Source organism: Dermochelys coriacea, chromosome 28 (genome assembly GCF_009764565.3).
Source record: "Dermochelys coriacea isolate rDerCor1 chromosome 28, rDerCor1.pri.v4, whole genome shotgun sequence".
Lineage (NCBI taxonomy): Eukaryota > Metazoa > Chordata > Testudines > Dermochelyidae > Dermochelys > Dermochelys coriacea.
The window spans coordinates 390,161-399,799 of NC_050095.1; positions in this window are offsets into that span (position 1 = coordinate 390,161).

The following is a 9,639-nucleotide window of genomic DNA, read 5'->3' on the forward strand; positions in this document are numbered from 1 at the left end:
TTGTTGAGGTTGTCTCACTGGTGAAAGTTTCAGGTAGTGTTGGGAGAGACACACTTCTTGTTACCTCTCTGGAAGATGTTGAAACAACTGCAGAGTGAGTAGCTCTTGTCGCCGCTGTCTTGCTGATGGATGTTTCAGATGTAGCAGATACAGAGGGTGCTGTTGACAATGTTGTTTCGCTATTGGTAACTTCTGCTGAAGCTGGAGCAGAAACCATTGTTGCTAGAGTCGTTTCATTGGTCGTGCTTTCAGAAAGGCTTGTGTGAGAGACAGGAGTCAAGAAGGTGCTCTGGCTGGATGAGCTGTGCACCGTTGCCGGAGGAGTGGATGTTGCTGAGGTTGTCTCACTGGGGCTTGTTTCCATTGTGGTGCGCATTGAAGAAGGTGTAATCGCATTTTGTGTGGATGTCTCAGTCATTGGAAGAGAAGGAGTGCTTGCCATGGTAGTCTCTGTCCTTGTGAATTCAGTACCAGTTGTTTCGGGAGGAACCAATGTCCCACTTGTGTCCTTGGTGATGAGTTCAGACACCACGGGCTGTGTGACAGTCGTCCTTATGGGACTTTCACTGGACGATACTGTCAGAGTTGACTGGGAAGCAGTCGTCAGACTTTCCTCCCTTGTGGAAATTTCGGCTGTGCTCAGGATAGGAAGAGAGGATACCATGGGAGTCTCACTGTTTGTATATTCACTAAAGGTCGGGGAAAGAGAAGTTCTTGTTGAGGTTGTCTCACTGGTGAAAGTTTCAGGTAGTGTTGGGAGAGACACACTTCTTGTTACCTCTCTGGAAGATGTTGAAACAACTGCAGAGTGAGTAGCTCTTGTCGCCGCTGTCTTGCCTATGGATGTTTCAGATGTAGCAGATGCAGAGGGTGTTGTTGACAATGTTGTTTCACTATTGATAACTTCTGCTGAAGCTGGAGCAGAAACCGTTGTTGCTAGAGTCGTTTCATTAGTCGTGCTTTCAGATAGGCTTGTGTGAGAGACAGGAGTCAAGAAGGTGCTCTGGCTGGAAGAGCTGGGCACCGTTGCCGGAGGAGTGGATGTTGCTGAGGTTGTCTCACTGGGGCTTGTTTCCATTGTGGTGTGCATTGAAGAAGGTGTAATCGCATTGTGTGTGGATGTCTCGGTCATTGGAAGAGAAGGAGTGCTTGCCATGGTAGTCTCTGTCCTTGTGAATTCAGTACCAGTTGTTTGGGGAGGAACCAATGTCCCACTTGTGCCCTTGGTGATGAGTTCAGACACCACGGGCTCTGTGACAGTCGTCCTTATGGGACTTTCACTGGACGATACTGTCAGAGTTGACTGGGAAGCAGTCGTCAGACTTTCCTCCCTTGTGGAAATTTCGGCTGTGCTCAGGACTGTAAGAGAGGATACCATGGGAGTCTCACTGTTTGTATATTCACTAAAGGTCGGGGAAAGAGAAGTTCTTGTTGAGGTTGTCTCACTGGTGAAAGTTTCAGGTAGTGTTGGAAGAGACACACTTCTTGTTACCTCCCTGGAAGATGTTGAAACAACTGCAGAGTGAGTAGCTCTTGACGCCGCTGTCTTGCTGATGGATGTTTCAGATGTAGCAGATGCAGAGGGTGTTGTTGACAATGTTGTTTCACTATTGATAACTTCTGCTGAAGCTGAAACCATTGTTGCTAGAGTCGTTTCATTGGTCGTGCTTTCAGAAAGGCTTGTGTGAGAGACAGGAGTCAAGAAGGTGCTCTGGCTGGAAGAGCTGTGCACCGTTGCCGGAGGAGTGGATGTTGCTGAGGTTGTCTCACTGGGGCTTGTTTCCATTGTGGTGCGCATTGAAGAAGGTGTAATCGCATTGTGTGTGGATGTCTCTGTCATTGGAAGAGAAGGAGTGCTTGCCATGGTAGTCTCTGTCCTTGTGAATTCAGTACCAGTTGTTTGGGGAGGAACCAATGTCCCACTTGTGTCCTTGGTGATGAGTTCAGACACCACGGGCTGTGTGACAGTCGTCCTTATGGGACTTTCACTGGACGATACTGTCAGAGTTGACTGGGAAGCAGTCGTCAGACTTTCCTCCCTTGTGGAAATTTCGGCTGTGCTCAGGACTGGAAGAGAGGATACCATGGGAGTCTCACTGTTTGTATATTCACTAAAGGTCGGGGAAAGAGAAGTTCTTGTTGAGGTTGTCTCACTGGTGAAAGTTTCAGGTAGTGTTGGAAGAGACACACTTCTTGTTACCTCCCTGGAAGATGTTGAAACAACTGCAGAGTGAGTAGCTCTTGACGCCGCTGTCTTGCTGATGGATGTTTCAGATGTAGCAGATGCAGAGAGTGTTGTTGACAATGTTGTTTCACTATTGATAACTTCTGCTGAAGCTGAAACCATTGTTGCTAGAGTCGTTTCATTGGTCATGCTTTCAGAAAGGCTTGTGTGAGAGACAGGAGTCAAGAAGGTGCTCTGGCTGGAAGAGCTGAGCACCGTTGCCGGAGGAGTGGATGTTGCTGAGGTTGTCTCACTGGGGCTTGTTTCCATTGTGGTGCGCATTGAAGAAGGTGTAATCGCATTGTGTGTGGATGTCTCTGTCATTGGAAGAGAAGGAGTGCTTGCCATGGTAGTCTCTGTCCTTGTGAATTCAGTACCAGTTGTTTGGGGAGGAACCAATGTCCCACTTGTGTCCTTGGTGATGACTTCAGACACCACGGGCTGTGTGACAGTCGTCCTTATGGGACTTTCACTGGACGATACTGTCAGAGTTGACTGGGAAGCAGTCGTCAGACTTTCCTCCCTTGTGGAAATTTCGGCTGTGCTCAGGACTGGAAGAGAGGATACCATGGGAGTCTCACTGTTTGTATATTCACTAAAGGTCGGGGAAAGAGAAGTTCTTGTTGAGGTTGTCTCGCTGGTGAAAGTTTCAGGTAGTGTTGGGAGAGAGACACTTCTTGTTACCTCCCTGGAAGATGTTGAAACAACTGCAGAGTGAGTAGCTCTTGTCGCCGCTGTCTTGCTGATGGATGTTTCAGATGTAGCAGATACAGAGGGTGTTGTTGACAATGTTGTTTCGCTATTGGTAACTTCTGCTGAAGCTGGAGCAGAAACCGTTGTTGCTAGAGTCGTTTCATTGGTCGTGCTTTCAGAAAGGCTTGTGTGAGAGACAGGAGTCAAGAAGGTGCTCTGGCTGGAAGAGCTGTGCACCGTTGCCGGAGGAGTGGATGTTGCTGAGGTTGTCTCACTGGGGCTTGTTTCCATTGTGGTGCGCATTGAAGAAGGTGTAATCGCATTGTGTGTGGATGTCTCGGTCATTGGAAGAGAAGGAGTGCTTGCCATGGTAGTCTCTGTCCTTGTGAATTCAGTACCAGTTGTTTCGGGAGGAACCAATGTCCCACTTGTGTCCTTGGTGATGAGTTCAGACACCACGGGCTGTGTGACAGTCGTCCTTATGGGACTTTCACTGGACGATACTGTCAGAGTTGACTGGGAAGCAGTCGTCAGACTTTCCTCCCTTGTGGAAATTTCGGCTGTGCTCAGGATAGGAAGAGCGGATACCATGGGAGTCTCACTGTTTGTATATTCACTAAAGGTCGGGGAAAGAGAAGTTCTTGTTGAGGTTGTCTCACTGGTGAAAGTTTCAGGTAGTGTTGGGAGAGACACACTTCTTGTTACCTCTCTGGAAGATGTTGAAACAACTGCAGAGTGAGTAGCTCTTGTCGCCGCTGTCTTGCTAATGGATGTTTCAGATGTAGCAGATGCAGAGGGTGTTGTTGACAATGTTGTTTCACTATTGATAACTTCTGCTGAAGCTGAAACCATTGTTGCTAGAGTCGTTTCATTGGTCGTGCTTTCAGAAAGGCTTGTGTGAGAGACAGGAGTCAAGAAGGTGCTCTGGCTGGAAGAGCTGGGCACCGTTGCCGGAGGAGTGGATGTTGCTGAGGTTGTCTCACTGGGGCTTGTTTCCATTGTGGTGCGCACTGAAGAAGGTGTAATCGCATTGTGTGTGGATGTCTCTGTCATTGGAAGAGAAGGAGTGCTTGCCATGGTAGTCTCTGTCCTTGTGAATTCAGTACCAGTTGTTTGGGGAGGAACCAATGTCCCACTTGTGTCCTTGGTGATGACTTCAGACACCACGGGCTGTGTGACAGTCGTCCTTATGGGACTTTCACTGGACGATACTGTCAGAGTTGACTGGGAAGCAGTCGTCAGACTTTCCTCCCTTGTGGAAATTTCGGCTGTGTTCAGGACTGGAAGAGAGGATACCATGGGAGTCTCACTGTTTGTATATTCACTAAAGGTCGGGGAAAGAGAAGTTCTTGTTGAGGTTGTCTCACTGGTGAAAGTTTCAGGTAGTGTTGGGAGAGACACACTTCTTGTTACCTCTCTGGAAGATGTTGAAACAACTGCAGAGTGAGTAGCTCTTGTCGCCGCTGTCTTGCTGATGGATGTTTCAGATGTAGCAGATACAGAGGGTGCTGTTGACAATGTTGTTTCGCTATTGGTAACTTCTGCTGAAGCTGGAGCAGAAACCGTTGTTGCTATAGTCGTTTCATTAGTCGTGCTTTCAGAAAGGCTTGTGTGAGAGACAGGAGTCAAGAAGGTGCTCTGGCTGGAAGAGCTGGGCACCGTTGCCGATGGAGAGGATGTTGTTGAGGTTGTCTCACTGGGGCTTGTTTCCATTGTGGTGTGCACTGAAGAAGGTGTAATCGCATTGTGTGTGGATGTATCGGTCATTGGAAGAGAAGGAGTGCTTGCCATGGTAGTCTCTGTCCTTGTGAATTCAGTACCAGTTGTTTGGGGAGGAACCAATGTCCCACTTGTGCCCTTCGTGATAAGTTCAGACACCACGGGCTGTGTGACAGTCATCCTTATGGGACTTTCACTGGACGATACTGTCAGAGTTGACTGGGAAGCAGTCGTCAGACTTTCCTCCCTTGTGGAAATTTCGGCTGTGCTCAGGACTGGAAGAGAGGATACCATGGGAGTCTCTCTGTTTGTATATTCACTAAAGGTCGGGGAAAGAGAAGTTCTTGTTGAGGTTGTCTCACTGGTGAAAGTTTCAGGTAGTGTCGGGAGAGAGACACTTCTTGTTACCTCTCTGGAAGATGTTGAAACAACTGCAGAGTGAGTAGCTCTTGTCGCCGCTGTCTTGCTGATGAATGTTTCAGATGTAGCAGATACAGAGGGTGTTGTTGACAATGTTGTTTCACTATTGGTAACTTCTCCTGAAGCTGGAGCAGAAACCGTTGTTGCTAGAGTCGTTTCATTGGTCGTGCTTTCGGAAAGGCTTGTGTGAGAGACAGGAGTCAAGAAGGTGCTCTGGCTGGAAGAGCTGGGCACCGTTGCCGGAGGAGTGGATGTTGCTGAGGTTGTATCACTGGGGCTTGTTTCCATTGTGGTGCGCATTGAAGAAGGTGTAATCGCATTGTGTGTGGATGTCTCTGTCATTGGAAGAGAAGGAGTGCTTGCCATGGTAGTCTCTGTCCTTGTGAATTCAGTACCAGTTGTTTGGGGAGGAACCAATGTCCCACTTGTGCCCTTGGTGATAAGTTCAGACACCACGGGCTGTGTGACGGTCGTACTTATGGGACTTTCACTGGACGATACTGTCAGAGTTGACTGGGAAGCAGTCGTCAGACTTTCCTCCCTTGTGGAAATTTCGGCTGTGCTCAGGACAGGAAAAGAGGATACCATGGGAGTCTCACTGTTTGTATAGTCACTAAAGGTCGGAGAAAGAGAAGTTCTTGTTGAGGTTGTCTCACTTGTGAAAGTTTCAGGTAGTGTTGGGAGAGAGACACTTCTTGTTACCTCTCTGGAAGATGTTGAAACAACTGCAGAGTGAGTAGCTCTTGTCACCGCTGTCTTGCTGATGAATGTTTCAGATGTAGCAGATACAGAGGGTGTTGTTGACAATGTTGTTTCGCTATTGGTAACTTCTGCTGAAGCTGGAGCAGAAACCGTTGTTGCTAGAGTCGTTTCATTGGTCGTGCTTTCAGAAAGGCTTGTGTGAGAGACAGGAGTCAAGAAGGTGCTCTGGCTGGAAGAGCTGGGCACCGTTGCCGGAGGAGTGGATGTTGCTGAGGTTGTCTCACTGGGGCTTGTTTCCATTGTGGTGCGCATTGAAGAAGGTGTAATCGCATTGTGTGTGGATGTCTCAGTCATTGGAAGAGAAGGAGTGCTTGCCATGTTAGTCTCTGTCCTTGTGAATTCAGTACCAGTTGTTTCGGGAGGAACCAATGTCCCACTTGTGTCCTTGGTGATGAGTTCAGACACCACGGGCTGTGTGACAGTCGTCCTTATGGGACTTTCACTGGACGATACTGTCAGAGTTGACTGGGAAGCAGTCGTCAGACTTTCCTCCCTTGTGGAAATTTCGGCTGTGCTCAGGATAGGAAGAGAGGATACCATGGGAGTCTCACTGTTTATATATTCACTAAAGGTCGGGGAAAGAGAAGTTCTTGTTGAGGTTGTCTCACTGGTGAAAGTTTCAGGTAGTGTTGGGAGAGACACACTTCTTGTTACCTCTCTGGAAGATGTTGAAACAACTGCAGAGTGAGAAGCTCTTGTCGCCGCTGTCTTGCTGATGGATGTTTCAGATGTAGCAGATACAGAGGGTGTTGTTGACAATGTTGTTTCGCTATTGGTAATTTCTCCTGAAGCTGGAGCAGAAACCATTGTTGCTAGAGTAGTTTCATTGGCCGTGCTTTCAGAAAGGCTTGTGTGAGAGACAGGAGTCAAGAAGGTGCTCTGGCTGGAAGAGCTGGGCACCGTTGCCGGAGGAGTGGATGTTGCTGAGGTTGTCTCACTGGGGCTTGTTTCCATTGTGGTGCGCATTGAAGAAGGTGTAAACGCATTGTGTGTGGATGTCTTGGACATTGGAAGAGAAGGAGTGCTTGCCATGGTAGTCTCTGTCCTTGTGAATTCAGTACCAGTTGTTTGGGGAGGAACCAATGTCCCACTTGTGCCCTTGGTGATGAGTTCAGACACCACGAGCTGTGTGACAGTCGTCCTTATGGGACTTTCACTGGACGATACTGTCAGAGTTGACTGGGAAGCAGTCGTCAGACTTTCCTCCCTTGTGGAAATTTCGGCTGTGCTCAGGACAGGAAGAGAGGATACCATGGGAGTCTCACTGTTTGTATATTCACTAAAGGTCGGGGAAAGAGAAGTTCTTGTTGAGGTTGTCTCACTGGTGAAAGTTTCAGGTAGTGTTGGGAGAGACACACTTCTTGTTACCTCCCTGGAAGATGTTGAAACAACTGCAGAGTGAGTAGCTCTTGTCGCCGCTGTCTTGCTGATGGATGTTTCAGATATAGCATATACAGAGGGTGTTGTTGACAATGTTGTTTCGCTATTGGTAACTTCTGCTGAAGCTGGAGCAGAAACCGTTGTTGCTAGAGTCGTTTCATTGGTCGTGCTTTCAGAAAGGCTTGTGTGAGAGACAGGAGTCAAGAAGGTGCTCTGGCTGGAAGAGCTGGGCACCGTTGCCGGAGGAGTGGATGTTGCTGAGGTTGTATCACTGGGGCTTGTTTCCATTGTGGTGCGCATTGAAGAAGGTGTAATCGCATTGTGTGTGGATGTCTCTGTCATTGGAAGAGAAGGAGTGCTTGCCATGGTAGTCTCTGTCCTTGTGAATTCAGTAACAGTTGTTTGGGGAGGAACCAATGTCCCACTTGTGCCCTTGGTGATGAGTTCAGACACCACGGGCTGTGTGACAGTCGTCTTTATGGGACTTTCACTGGACGATACTGTCAGAGTTGACTGGGAAGCAGTCGTCAGACTTTCCTCCCTTGTGGAAATTTCGGCTGTGCTCAGGATAGGAAGAGAGGATACCATGGGAGTCTCACTGTTTGTATATTCACTAAAGGTCGGGGAAAGAGAAGTTCTTGTTGAGGTTGTCTCACTGGTGAAAGTTTCAGGTAGTGTTGGGAGAGACACACTTCTTGTTACCTCTCTGGAAGATGTTGAAACAACTGCAGAGTGAGTAGCTCTTGTCGCCGCTGTCTTGCTGATGGATGTTTCAGATGTAGCAGATACAGAGGGTGTTGTTGACAATGTTGTTTCGCTATTGGTAACTTCTGCTGAAGCTGGAGCAGAAACCGTTGTTGCTAGAGTCGTTTCATTGGTCGTGCTTTCAGAAAGGCTTGTGTGAGAGACAGGAGTCAAGAAGGTGCTCTGGCTGGAAGAGCTGGGCACCGTTGCCGGAGGAGTGGATGTTGCTGAGGTTGTCTCACTGGGGCTTGTTTCCATTGTGGTGCGCATTGAAGAAGGTGTAATCGCATTGTGTGTGGATGTCTCTGTCATTGGAAGAGAAGGAGTGCTTGCCATGGTAGTCTCTGTCCTTGTGAATTCAGTACCAGTTGTTTGGGGAGGAACCAATGTCCCACTTGTGCCCTTGGTGATGAGTTCAGACACCACGGGCTGTGTGACAGTCGTCCTTATGGGACTTTCACTGGACGATACTGTCAGAGTTGACTGGGAAGCAGTTGTCAGACTTTCCTCCCTTGTGGAAATTTCGGCTGTGCTCAGGACTGGAAGAGAGGATACCATGGGAGTCTCACTGTTTGTATATTCACTAAAGGTCGGGGAAAGAGAAGTTCTTGTTGAGGTTGTCTCACTGGTGAAAGTTTCAGGTAGTGTTGGGAGAGACACACTTCTTGTCTCTGTCCTTGTGAATTCAGTACCAGTTGGATGGCTTGGAACCAATGTCATGGGTGTCTCCTTGGTGGTGAATTCAGAGACTCTTGGCTGTGTGACGGTGCTCACATCAGCAGTGGAACTCAGGTTCGAAACACTGGGTATGGAGACGGACTCAGAGAGGGTGCTGGACTCAGACGTGAGGGTTTGGCTGGAAACTCTGGGTGTGGAGACTAACGCTGAGACATTGCTGGACTTGGACGTAAAGGACGGGATCGAAGCACTGGACATGGAAACGGGCTCAGAGATCGTGCTTGACCCAGCCATGGAATTCAAACTGGAAGCAGTGGGCGAAGAGACAGACTCTGACACAGTTCTGGTCTCGGTCGTTGAGATGGGGGTGGAAGCTTTGGGCATGGAGATGGATACGGAGACAGGGCTGGTCTCTGCTGTGGAGGTTAGGCTGGAAGCGCTTTGCATGGAGATGGATTCGGAGATGGTGCTGCTCTCGGCCATGGAGGTTCTGCTGGAGGCGCTGGGCGAGGAGACAGACCCTGACATGGTGCTGGTCTCGGCCATGGATGTTGGGTTGGAAGCTCTGGGGGAGGAGACGGACTCAGAGTTGGTGCTGACCTTGGTTGTGAAGGTCGAGCTGGAAGCTCCAAGTGTATTGACAGACTCGGACACAGTTCTGCTCTCGGACATAGAGGTCAGGGTGGAAGCACTTTGCATGGAGATGGATTCAGATAGGGTGCTGTTCTTGGCCATGGAGGTCAGGGTGGAAGCTCTTGGGGAGGAGACGAACTCAGTGTTGGTGCTGGTCTTGGTCACAGAGGTCGGGCTGGGAGCTCTGGGCATAGAGACGGACTCAGAGCCGGTGCTAGTCTCTGCTGTGGAGTTTGGGCTGGGAGATCTGGGTGTAGAGACGGACTCAGAGCCGGTGCTAGTCTCTGCTGTAGAGGTCGGGCTGGGAGCTCTGGGCATAGAGACGGACTCAGAGCCGGTGCTAGTCTCTGCTGTGGAGGTTGGGCTGGGAGATCTGGGCGTAGAGA